This window comes from Bos indicus x Bos taurus, chromosome 11 (assembly GCF_003369695.1).
Source record: "Bos indicus x Bos taurus breed Angus x Brahman F1 hybrid chromosome 11, Bos_hybrid_MaternalHap_v2.0, whole genome shotgun sequence".
In the NCBI taxonomy this organism is placed as follows: Eukaryota; Metazoa; Chordata; class Mammalia; order Artiodactyla; family Bovidae; genus Bos; species Bos indicus x Bos taurus.
Window position 1 is genome coordinate 47717007 of NC_040086.1, and position 13917 is coordinate 47730923.

The following is a 13917-nucleotide window of genomic DNA, read 5'->3' on the forward strand; positions in this document are numbered from 1 at the left end:
AGGTCAAAGGAGGAGAGTCCCACCTGCATTTCCTGGCCTGCCCTGGGCTGGGAGGTGTAATTTAAGAAGGGCAATGACAAACCAGGCTCCATGCAGAGGCCTCTGGCAGCCACAGAACGTGACTGTGACTCAGGCTGGAGTGAAACATCTGGCATCTGAAAGGCTTCCTGTGGAGTCGGAGGGCAGGGCAGGTCTAGTTGTAGTGGACGGGAGTCAGAAAGACTTAGATGAAGGAAGTGCGGAAGAGAAGCAAACATTTTCTGCCCACCAACTGTGAGGTCAACAGAACAGGTTGTCTTCTGAGGCTGACAGTACAGCGGAAAGGGCCGGGTTAATCTAGACCGAGTCCTCCAGCGTTCACTTTCCTCCAAGATGCCCTATTTAGAAGTGTAGTGTTAGTCGCTCAGTCGTTGCTGACTCTTTGCAACCCCACAGACTGTAGCCCACCAGGCTCCTCTGTCCATGGAATTCTCCAGGCAAGAATTCTGGAGTGGGTTGCCATCTCCTCCTCCAGGGGATCTTCCTGACCCAGGGATTGAACCTGGGTCTCCCTCATTGCAGGTGGACTCTTTACCATCTGAGCCACCAGGGAAGCCTGGACCAGAGTCCTCCAGGGTTCACTTAGCTCCGAGATGCCCTATTTAATAAGAGACTAAGGCCCAGATGTGCACTATGCCCTCCCTGAAGGTCACACCCCGTCCGCAGAGGAAGTTAAGAGCAGGCCTCAGCGGCCTCATCCCTCTCCGAGCTCTGCTATTTAACTGCATCTCCCAGCCGCTGTCTTTGTGGTAGTGTTTAGTTGTTTGCACGTTCTCGTGGAGTGAGGTTTGGGGGTCTGGGTGGGGGAGGGGGGCCTCTGTTTTCGGTGCCGCCTGGGCTCCATCTGCCTTGGGAGCCAGGTGTACAGACTTGACTGCCAGTGAGGGGGGCTGCGGTGAGGAGGTTTGCACTCAGCCCCTGACTCTTGTTTTGAAGTAGTAACAGAGCATTTATTGCTTTCTGTAGGGCTGTTACAGCAAAATATCCAAAAATGTTTCTTGATTTGGCTATCTTTTGACTAGGAGTTTCACCTGTCGGTGTGTAGCTTAAAGAAACACATCCCGGCATGTATCTTAATGAAACACATCCCAAAGTGATGTGGCATAGAAATATGCATTAGGTTGTTCCTTGGAGTGTTGCCTGTGAGCCAAAACTTGGAATCAATCCAAATGTCCCTTAAAAAGAGCCAGTTAGATCAAATGCTGTGCAAGGGACTCCATGTAGCTGTGAAGAAAAGAACTGATGCCTATTCACTGCCGTCAAATGATGACCGCTACATCTGCATCTATTTTAACATCTGTATGGATTATTCTTTTTATTATTTATTTATTTTGGCCTCACTGTGAGGCATGTGGGATCTTAATTCCCCGATCAGGACTCGAACCTGAGTCCCCTGCGGTGGATGCACAGAGTCTTGACCACTGGACTGCCTAGAAAGTCCCAGATTATTCTCTTTTTAAATGTAATACGTGGTCACTGTTAAAATTCAAGCACAGATTTAAAAAAACAGGCAAATGTATGTAAGTTAGAAGTCAGGATATGGGTACCCTTGGTGCAAGGATGATCATGAGAAGGGAGCAGAGGTTTTGTTTTTCCATATGGGAGCTGGTCCCAGGGGATATTCAGTTTGTGAAAAGTCATACAGCTGTATAGTCATGAGATGTCAACTTTCATATTGTGGCTTAGTCCCTAGGTCATGTCTGACTCTTTTGCGATCCCAAGGACTATAGCCCACCAGGCTCCTCTGTCCATGGAATTTTCCAAACAAGAATACTGGAGTGGGTTGCCATTTCCTTCCCCAGGGGATATTCCTGACTCAGGGATTGAACCCGCATCTCCTGCATTGGCAAGCAGATTCTTTGCCACTGAGCCACGTGGGAAGCCCTCAACTTTCATATATAGCTATGGAAATAGATGTACATTATACTTCTATAAAGAGAGATTCTAAAAATCCAAGTACAGAACATTGCAGAAATGTGTAAAATTGGTATTTTAAAGTTTCTTATTCTTCCAAAATGTACTTTTTTTTTAATTTATTAAAAATTCCATGTACTTTTTATTTATTTATTAAAAATTCTCTCCTATCTTTTTAAAAAATTTATTTCTTTTTACTTACTTGGTTGTGCTAGGTATTAGTTGCAGCATGTGGAAACTTATAGTTGCAGCATGTAAACTCATAGCTGGGACGTGTAGGATCTAGTTCTCTGACAAGGGATGGAAACCAGGCCCCCTGCACTGGGTCACTGGACCACAGGGAAGTCCCTCTGCATGTACTTTCTAAACCAAAACTTGGAATCTTATAAAAATATAATGTATAATATAAAACATAGAACATAGAATCGTTTTGCTTGATTTTTTTCCTCTAATAATATATCGAGACCTCTGGACATGTTTGTTCCTATATGCATAAAAAAAGGTCTGGAAAGATCGACTCCAAACTGTTAATGGCAATTACACTGGGGAATTTCCATTTCTGCATTGTACATTTCTACTGTCTGAATTTTTTTTTTTTTTTCCCACAACAATCACCTATTACTTTTATAATTGGGGAGAAAGAAAAAGCTTGGAAAAAAGAAACAGCTTCTGTTAAAAAGAGGCTCTGGTGATTGTAATATTAAAAAACTGGAATCAGTTTAAATAGCCATCAATGAGGGATTTGTTATTAAATCATGATTTTTAAAAATCTGTACAATGGAAATCAGTGATACACGCTGAGGTGGCTGGACAACAGGGTCTTACTCTACCAGCTCTATAACCTTGAGCAGGCTATTTGACCTCTGTGAACCTGTTCTTTCCTTTGAAATGGGGGCTCCAGTGGTATCTCCTTCTTGATCTTGCTGTTGGCCTTTAATGACCACAGATAGGAGGGTCTGGGGCAATGCTGGTTTCCTCCCCGCCGTCCTCTCAGTGGGAAGCAAGGGTGTGCCCCCTCCCCCAGTGGAGGCCAAGTTCAAAGGAGGAAGGAGGCTTTCACATCCCCTTCATTTACATCCTGACTCAGCCCCACCCCCACCCCCGCCGGCTGTTCTCTACCTGTAGAAAGTGAGCAACGTGTTTTCAGAACGTGATCCCCAGCCCCACAGTGTGGGCTGCAGACCTGATCAGAATCTACCACCCCAAAGGGAAAGAGAGAAAGAGCCCTATGTTCAGGGGCCTTTCCAGGTATGGAGGATGAAAGAGATTTCCTCTGTTGCTTCTTGGGAAACCTCCTCAGATGCGTCACCGACACTCCTTGGTGGCTGTGAGTCACTGGTTCCTGGAGTCCTCCCGCTGCAAAGCTCCGTGCATCAACCCCAACAGAAGGAAACCAGAGGCCTCAACACTGATGAGTTTGGGATTCCCAGAAATACGTGTGACACGTGTGATTCTTATCAAACTGAAAGCAAGAGTGCTGAAAAGGGCACTTCTGTCCCTGCAAGGTCTCCCTGGCTCTCCGGAGTCCTGTTTTTTTCCATTAATTGACTGCCTTTTACATGCAGGTCCTCATCTTAGGACTTCCCTGGTGGCTCATTTGGTAAAGAATCCACCTGCAATCCAGGAGACTCAGGTTAAATTCCTGGGTTGGGAAGATCCCCTGGAGGAGGGCATGGCAATTCACTCCAATAGTCTTGCCTGGAGAATCCCATAGACAGAGAAGCCTGGCAGGCTACAGTCCAGGGAGTCACAAAGAGTTGTACACTATTTAGCAACTAAACCACCACCCCATCTTAGAGTTTATCTCAATTCATATATGATTATTTTTTATTGATTTTCATTGGAGTATAGTTGCTTTACAGTGTCATGTTAGTTTCTGCTGCACAGCAAAGTGAATCAGCTATACATACACATGTATCCCCTCTTTTTTGGATTTCTTTCCCATTTAGGTCACTACAGAGCACTGAGTAGAGTTCCTTGCGCTATACAGCAGATTCTGCTTAGTTATTTTGTACATAGTATCAATAATGCAGTTGTGGTGGTTTAGATGCTCAGTCTTGTCCAACTCATTTGCGACCCCATGAACTGTAGACCACCAGACTCCTCTGTCCATGGGATTTCCCAGGCAAGAATACTGGAGTGGGTTGCCATTTTCTTCTCCAGGGGATCTTGCCAACCCAGGGATTGAACCTGCATCTCCTGCTTGGTAGGTGTATTTTTTACTACTGAGCCCATCAATAGTGTATACATGTCAATTCCAATCTCCCAATTTATCTCACCCCTTTCCCCCGTGGTAGCCTTACATTTGTTCTCTGCATCTGTGTCTCTATCTCTGCTTTGCAAATAGGTCCATCTGTAACATTTTTCTAGATTCCATATATATGCCTTAATAAATGATACTTGTTTTACTCTTTCTGACTTACTTCACTATATATGACAGTCTCAAGGTTCATATATTATTGATTGCAGACCATCTTCCTTCCTGCCCCTCATTTATGTGAAGAAATCATCCAGTTCTCTCTGTGTAGTTCATGATGCTCTTCCTTAGGCTGCTTGCTGTGGCTTCAAATATATTAACTCCAGCACCTTTGTGTGCTGGTCTGCCCTGTGCTGGGATGAAGGGTGGCCAGGGTGACACCGTCCAGCCCTCCAGACTCATGTGTGCTACAAAAGAGGTTCTAGGCTGGAGCCAATCCTTCGTTTCCTGGAGTGAGGGGACCAAGGACTGTGGGAGCCTTCTGGCCCTGTACTGCCACCTGCCCAGATGCTCAATATTCCCAAGGTCTGGGACCAGAGTCTAAGTCAATAAAAAAACAAACAAGAAGGCTCACCTAGGAGGCCTCTGGCGCCCACAGGCAGAGTGCTCTGATGTCAGTGGGCCAGAAGCACTGCCCTCTCTCTACATGCCCCCCCCAACCCCCACCAGCACCTCTTCTCCTGGATCCCCCACCCAACATCTCTGGGCATCCCAGGGTGGCAAGGACTCAATTTCTCCATGTTCTCAATGTTTACTACCAAGTACAATCGACAAACCCTCTGGAGAACACAAACTCAACTTATTAGATGCTAACTGAGCACCTAATGTACTCTTGGCACCAACCCTGGGCTTACATCATCTTTGGGGGCCGGGACAGAAAGAAGGCTAGCACTTGGGTGACATCAGAGTGAGTGCCTTTGAGGCATCACTGCCCCCACCTTTGAGCTGGCCCTAGACAGACAGTAAATAAGTCACCAGTAAACACGTAGCTGATGGAAACACAAGGCTATGGCATGACTCACATCCTCACAAAAAGCTTTGTTCTGGGACTTCTCTGGTGGTCCAGTGGCTAAGGCTCCACATTCCCAGTGCAGGGGGCTTGGGTTCTTTTCCTGGTCAGGAAACTAGATCCCACATGCTGCAACTAAAGATTCTGTGTGCCCAAACAGATGGAGAAATATACCATGTTCATGCATCAGAAGAATCAATATAGTGAAAATGAGTATACTACCCAAAGCAATCTATAGATTCGATGCAATCCCTATCAAGCTACCAATGGTATTTTTCAGAGAACTAGGACAAATACTTTCACAATTTGTATGGAAACACAAAATTCCTTGAATAGCCAAAGCAATCTTGAGAAAGAAGAATGGAACTGGAGGAATCAACCTGCCTGACTTCAGGCCATACTACAAAGCTACAGTCATCAAGACAGTGTGGTACTGGCGTAAAGACAGAAATATAGATCAATGGAACAAAATAGAAAGCCCAGAGATTAATCCACACACCTATGGACATCTTATCTTTGACAAAGGAAGCAAAAATATACAATGGAGAAAAGACAATCTCTTTAAAAAGTGGTACTGGGAAAACTGGTCAACCACCTGAAAGAGAATGAAACTAGAACACTTTCTAGCACCATACACAAAAATAAACTCAAAATGGATTAAAGATCTCAATGTAAGACCAGAAACTATAAAACTCCTAGGGGAAAACATAGGCAGAACACTCTCTGACATAAACCACAGCAAGATCCTCTGTGACCCACCTCCCAGAGTAATGGAAATAAAAGCAAAAATAAATAATGGGACCTAATTAAACTTAAAAGTTTTTGCACAATGAAGGAAACTATAAGCAATGTGAAAAGACAGCCTCAGAATGGGAGAAAATAATAGCAAACAAAACAACTGACAAAGAATTAATCTCAAAAATATACAAGCAGCTCATGAAGCTCAATACCAGAAAAATAAATGACCCAATCAAAAAATGGGCCCAAGAACTAAACAGACATTTCTCCAAAGAAGACATATAGATGGCTAACAAACACATGAAAGGTGTTCAACATCACTCATTATCAGAGAAATGCAAATCAAAATGAGGTACCATCTCATGCCGGTCAGAATGGCTGCTATCAAAAAGTTTACAAACAATAAGTGATGGAGAGGGTGAGGAGAAAAGGGAACCCTCTTACACTGTTGGTAGGAATGCAAACTAGTATAGCCACTATGGGAAACAGTGTGGAGATTCCTTAAAAAACTGGAAATAGAACTGCCATACGACCCAGCAATCCCACTGCTGGGCATAAACACCGAGGAAACCAGAATTGAAAGAGACATGTGTACCCCAATGTTCATCACAGCACTGTTTTCAATAGCTAGGACATGGAAGCAACATAGATGTCCATTGGCAGATGAATGGATAAGAAAGCTGTGGTATATATACACAATGGAATATTACTCAGCTATTAAAAAGAAAGCATTTGAGTCAATTCTAATAAGGTGAATGAAACTGGAGCCTATTATACACAGTGAAGTAAATCGAAAGAAAAACACCACTACAGTATATTAACGCGCATATATGGAATTTGGAAAGATGGTAATGATGACCCTATATGTGAGACAGAAAAAGAGACACAAATATAAAGACAGACTTTTGGACTCTGTGGGAGAAGGTGAGGGTGAGATGATTTGATAAAATAGCACTGAAACATGTATATTACCATATGTGAAATAGATCGTCAGTCCAAATTCAATGCATGAAATGGCACTCAAAGCCAGTGCACTGGGACAACCCAAGGGGATGGAATGGGGAGGCAGGTAGGAAGGGGATTTAGAATGGGGAGGACACATATATACCCGTGGCTGATTCATATCGATGTATGGCAAAAACCACTACAATATTGTAAAGTAATTAGCCTCTAATTATAATAAACAAATTAACTTTAAAAAAGATTCTATGTGTTGCAACTAAAGACCTGGGTCAGCCAAATATGTAAATAAATAAACATTAAAAATAAATAAAATAAAATAAAAGAGTTGTGTTCCGCTGACAGAAGGGTTTGCAGCTGCTCACAGTAGATTTGTGGAGGTCTCTGTGGTTGGGTGGGGGCAGAATGAAAAGGGGAAGATTTGAAGTGTTGGCAGGTGACAGAGGCCCCCCTTCCCCAGCACATCCCCTCCCCCAGCAGCCCCTCAGCATCCTGTGGGCAGAAAGCTGGCGGCTTGGCTAGATCTGCTGTCAGGGGAGGGTCAGGCCAGGCAAAAGGGGTGCTGTGATTCCTGTCTCTGCCCCCTCACCACACTTCAGGCCTCAGCCAAGCCTGGGGGGCCCAGGGAGATTGGGAGATAGAAAGAAAAATGACTCCCACAAAAGAAGCAGGCCTTTGTGAAAGACCTTCTCTGGACCCTACTCAAACTCAGAAACTCAGAACCCCATCTCTGGTGGCCCACCCAGTCGTGTGGAGGGTTGAAGAAAGCAAGAAGAAAAGTGCACTGGGGCTCAAACAAGAGCCAGTCTTTGCTCCAGCGGCTGTTCACATCTTCCTGTGCCAGGACTCTGTTAGCTCAGCCAGCATTGTAAGGAGCTAAACTGTGGAAAAGAGAACGATGCCATTGGGGTTTCATCTATGTAATTTCTGACTGAGTGTGCTCCTGTGTGTATGTGGCAAGTGAAGTGGGTCAGTGTATTTGCCATGGAACATATTCCTGATTATTGACAGACAAGGCCTTTCAATAGACAGCTGTCCTCATACTTGAACCTGGTCAGGCTCTGCTGATGTTAACACAAAATCTCCCCACTGGCTCCCTACCCTGCCTTTAGTATCTAACCAAACTAAACTAAGACCTTTGCGTGTATCTGTGTGTTTATGAGAGGAGGGTTAATTCAAACTGTTCTCCATCTCCTGCCATCACCTCTACAGCAAAATTTCAACTTCATAGAATGAGTTGTGACTCCGTCATGATTAAGAATACTACATTTTCCAGAAAATGGAAATCTGTCATCTACGTACAAACAGTCACTGGGTGAAAATGTAAATGCAGGATACCACTCACTGCTGGAGAGGATGTGGACAACCTCAGAGGCGTTGCCCATAGCATCATGAAACACTGGAAACTTCAAGAAAACAGTTTAGCGGTATCTAGTAACATCTAGTAGTTACATACAGACATGAGAGTTGGACCAGAAAGAAGGCTGAGTGCCAAAGAATTGATGCTTTTGAATTGTGGTGCTGGAGAAGACTTGAGAGTCCCTTGGACTGCAAGGAGATCAAACCAGTCATTTCCAAAGGAAATCAACCCTGAATACTCATTGGAAGGACTGATGCTGAAGCTGAAGCTCCAGTATTTTGGCCACCTGATGCAAATAGCCAACTCACTGGAAAAGACCCTGATGCTGGGAAAGACTGAGGGCAGGAGGAGAAGAGGGCAACAAAGGATGAGATGGTTGGATGGCATCACCAACCCAATGGACATGAATATGAGCAAATTCCAGGAGACAGTGAAGGACAGAGAAGCCTGGAATGCTGCAGTCCATGGGGCTGCAAAGAGTAGGACACAACTTAGTGACTGAAAAAAAATAACAACAATCTAGTAACGTCTAATATAAATTACATACTCTAACTCAGCACTCCTATAAAGTAAAAGCACATTACCTCAGAATAAATATATAAAGATGATTATTGCAGTTTCCTTTATTGGGGCAAAATAAAAAGTGGAGACAACCCCAAGCTAATGAGTGGGGAATCACTAAATAAATCGTGATCTATCCACACCCTAAAATATCACATAGTCATCAAAAGAATGACTTACAAGAGTGATCTGGCAAGACCACCAGGGAGCCTCAGAAAACAAAAACAGAGTGTATTTAAAATATGATGCTGGGGCTTCCCTAGTGGTCCAGTGGTTAGGACACTACTCTTCCAATGCAGGGGGCACGGGTTCCATTCCTGGTCAGGGAACTAGCATCCCATATGCCGCATGGCCAAAAAACCCCAAAGGATCCTATTTCTGTAAAGCAAATAATCACCTGTAGAAAACCTTCTACAGACGTATAGCTGACCATATATGATTGCATGAGGAGCTATCAATAAATACCGCTGTAGAAGGATACCTGCCTGACCACCACCATGAGGCACAAGCGCTAAAAAGCACTGAGGAAATAGTTTCATTTCAATAATGAAAGATTAAAACAAAAATAACCCTTCTTTTATTTTAATTACCTTGACTGTTAAAATTCAATTTCACAATACATCAGAAAGCACCTAAAAATCAGTATTTTTGTTTGTTCGGGCACTGCTCAATTTCCGAAAGGATTCGGGGCAGTTTACAAAGCTATATGCAGGGAGGGAGCCATAAGAAAGGATGAACCGGCAATGGGACAGAGCCGTGGCACATCACAGAGCCCCAGCTGGCCTTCAGCGTCTCTAAGCCGGCTTATCTGTGCTGGTAAAACTTGATGTTTCTGTGTCCTTCATCCTCAAATGATATCACCTCTTACTTTCCAGCTTTAGTTTTCCAGTCACTCCAGAAAACTTATTTTCTCTTCTAAATTTATCTATAATTACAGTTCGCCTCCCCCCATGGGCTGTGATGCTCCGGCTGTGGGTTCATGGTGCGAACACTCAGGTCGCTCAGAAGCACGGTGAGATGATAGAGCACAATTTCCACTCATCTTTACTTTTTTCCACAGAAAGAATTTGTTACTGCAGTAGCTGAACAAGAGTTTCTGCGTTCAAAAAGATGCATTTTGAGCATATTGGTCCAATGAAGTTGTTGACTTACTGAGACGTGGTTCTTTGATCCTTTTTAAAAAGTTATTTATTAAAAAAAAAAAAAAAAAAAAAGTTATTTATTTTTCCTAAAAGCTGGAGAATAAAATTTCCCTCATCTCCCCAAACTCTTGTTGTTGTTCAGTCACTAAGTGATGCCCAACTCTTTACGACCCCAAGGACTGCAGCACACCAGGCTTCCCTGTCCTTCATGATCTCCTTAAAACCCTTAAAAACTCTTAAAAAACTTAAAAACTCTTAGTTTTTAATTTCTCATCGGGGTCCCCGAATCTAGCTGACTTCTCAAAGTGTCAGAATCCCTGAGGCTGATCTTTAGGTTTTTTTTTCTGTACGACCCTCCACCCCCGGGGACTGGGGGAGCTTAAGCTTTCACAGAAGCTTTGTTACTGATTGGTCATGTTCTGAATTCCTGCTTCCTCACTGTGGTGGCCTGTTTTTCCCATCCTTACGTCCCAACAGAGGGAAAATTTTGCAGAGATAGAAGAATGTGACTCAACCATCTTTTTAGAATCAGAAAGTTTTCTTTCTCAAAAGTGAGAGCCTCCCCCTCCTGAAGGAGGTAACAGCTACTAGACACATACGGTTTACAATTACTAATCCCAATAATTAAAATACACTGATTCAAAGAACAGACCCCAGTAGAATACATGGATTACATGCTACAAGTGGCCTTCACATACACAGGGAGAGAATGGATTCTATAATATTCTATAATAAAGGGTGTTGAGACAATTGGTAACTATTAGGGAAAAAGGAAGTTTTAGCCTTTTACATCTTGCACCAAAAGAAATTTCAGGTGGTTTCAATAAGTGACTGTTTCAAGAATTAAAGACAAATTTGTTTCTAATACAGACTGAAGTTGTTTAAACAAGTAAACAAAAAATAGGAATTCATTTTTTAAATGCATTTCACCTGATCATAGCAGACAATAATATTCTAGATAGATAAGAATTCTGATACATGAGCCCAGTTGTATTCCATGGCTCTGAACGCAGACGGGTGCCACCACTGTGAAGGGCAATTTGTTAACATGTATCAGGAGACATAAGCTGTTTATATTTTTTGACCCAACAATTCCACTTCTATGAAGTATATCATGAAAAGGTGATTATGGCTATACAGAGGGATTAGTAACAGCGAAGACATGCATCATGCTGTTGTAAGCATATTGTAAACATGCTAAAAACCTAAATATCCACCAGTGGAATAAAAGAATACATCCGTACACTGTAAAGAGAGCCCCTAAAACGATGCTATGCAAGAATGCTTAATAACTGGAAAGATAGTCACAATATATTTGCTTGTTTTTTATTTTTTATTGAAGTAGAGTTGATTTACAATGTTTCACATGTACACCAAAGTGATTCAGTTATATGTATATACATATTATTTTTCAGATTCTTTGCCATTATAGGTTATTACAAGATACTAAATATAGTTCCCTGTGCTCTACTGTAGGTCCTGTTGTTTATCTATTTTATATATAGTAGTCTGTATCTGTTAATCTCAAATTTCACATCTGTCCCTCTCTTCCCTTTTCTCCTTGGTAACCGAAAGTTTGTTTTCTATGTCTGTACCCAATGTATTTTCAAATTTAAAAAGAAGTTCATGGAACATCAAATGTTATCGGAACCCAATCTTGGAGGAGAGGGGAATTATCTGTGTATAAAAAAGACATATTAAAAAGAGACTCGGAAAGACTATGTGCCAAAATGCTCAGTCGGATTGTTATAGGGGTTGGGGGGAGGGCAGATTACAGGTGGTTTTTACCTTCTTGTTTATGCATGTGAATTGCTTCCATCTGTGTATTACATTTATAGCCAGACAAAACAGTAAGCAATTTTAATTTTATAAAATATATATGAGGAGAAAAAATAAATAAATAAAATATATATGAGGAGAATGTATAATGACAAAAATTACTGCTTAAAAGAAGTTTTTAAAAAGCTATGAAGAATTATCAGAGCATCCAGAACATGGTCCCATTTTTAAGACAGAGAATCTTGAAAGTGCCGTAGCAGAGGTTGCTGGTTATATCTCTGGGCATAGAATTGTATGAATATTTTAATTTTCCTCTTCTCTTTGTTTTGCTATATCCTAAATTTTCTCTTAAAAGATACATGACTTTGAAAAATTAGAAAATAATGTTTTTTCAGGCTGTACCTATTTAAAACATACTCATTTTAAACATACTTATAAAACATACAGAATTTCACACCTATTTGTTGGCTGCAAACATCACAGACTCACCATCTCCAGCCACCCTGAAGATTTCATGTCTCTGAGTCCAGGGCTGTCAGAAAGGCATCTTACCCTTTAAACTGAGCTCAAAAACAGCATCCGTCACAGCTGCAAAAATCTCCTTTGAGAGGGAAAAAAAATCATCAAAAGAAATTTAAAATTTCCAGCATATCAATAAGGTTATGGACTTTATGGACCTATTTTTAAAAGTTGTCTGTGGGTCTGACCACACTCGTATACACATTTCTACTTTTCAGAGGAGGGTTGCCTGCCTCCAATCTCACTTAGAGTTTCAAGTTACCAGATGACCCACATCTTCACAAATTGTTTACTGACGTTCGATTCGACCTCAACTGCCAGTCACTATCTCCACTTTTATTAAGCACTTATGTGCTTGGTGGGGCTTCCCAGGTGGCTCAGTGGTAAAGAATGTGACTGCCAGTACAGAAGACACAAGAGACGTGGGTTCGATCCCTGGGTTGGGAAGATCCCCTGGAGGAAGAAATGGCAACCCACTTCAGTATTCTTGCCTGGGAAATCCCATGGACAGAGGACCCTGGCAGGCTACAGTCCATGGGGTCACAAAGAGTCTGACACAACTGTGTGCAAACACACACACACACACATACATGTGCTTGGTACTGCACTGTCTCAACTAACCCCTTACGCACAGACGTATTCTTGCTATTTTATAAGCAGGACGCTAAGCCCAAGCTCCACCCAGTCCCCAGGCTGGAAAGTAAATGGCAAAGAAAGGACTTTACTCAAATACCACCACCCAGTGACACCTGGTATGATGTCCTGTCCCCCACCCCAACGTACAGAGACTAGTACAAGAGTGGTTAAACTTGGGTCCTGCATAAACTTACCCAATCTTCTCACCATACAAAGTCCCAGAGTTCATGCATGATCCCTACATAGAAGGTATACTGTGGGCTCCTTCCCTACTTTACTTGTGGCAGCAACTGCAACTAAAATTCAAAAATCTTTGCAACTGGTAAAGTCTGATCCTTCAGATATAGATCTCTATGTTGAGAAAGGAACTGAAAGCCCATAGAATTCAGCTTCCAAAATAATATTGGATTGGCCATAAGGTGTTACAGAAAACCCCAAACAGATCTTTTCAGCAACCCAATACTTGAACACCCTTTACAACAACCTTGCCAAGAGTTCGTCCACCTTCCATTTAAATATTTTCTGTGACATGGATCTCACATTCTCTGGGCAGCCCAGCTCCCATTTAACTAATTCTGCTGGGTAAACACACTGACTGAAACTGCCCATCCTGGCCAGGCACCAAAGTAACCATTTTTGTAAGTTATTTTATGACAAGAGATCCTGATAAGGACAGAAGTAACAAGCCACCACAAACAGTAAGAATTTGAGAAAGGTCAAAGGAGATGCCACATGTCCTACCATCTCCCAGAATCCTTCTCACTGGAATCCATCTTGGCTGAGCAATATGTGCACCCCCAGGAAGGACCCTGAGTCAGAATGATTGGCCAGAGACAACCAGGAAACCAATCCCACCACCGTAAAACCCGAGACTGTGAGCCGTGTGGCAGAGCAGTTCTCCTGGTTCCCTTACCCTGCTGCTCTCCACCCAGGGGTGCCCCTTCCCAATAAAGTCTCTGGCTTTGCCTGCACATGTGTCTCCTCAGACAATTCACTTCCAAGT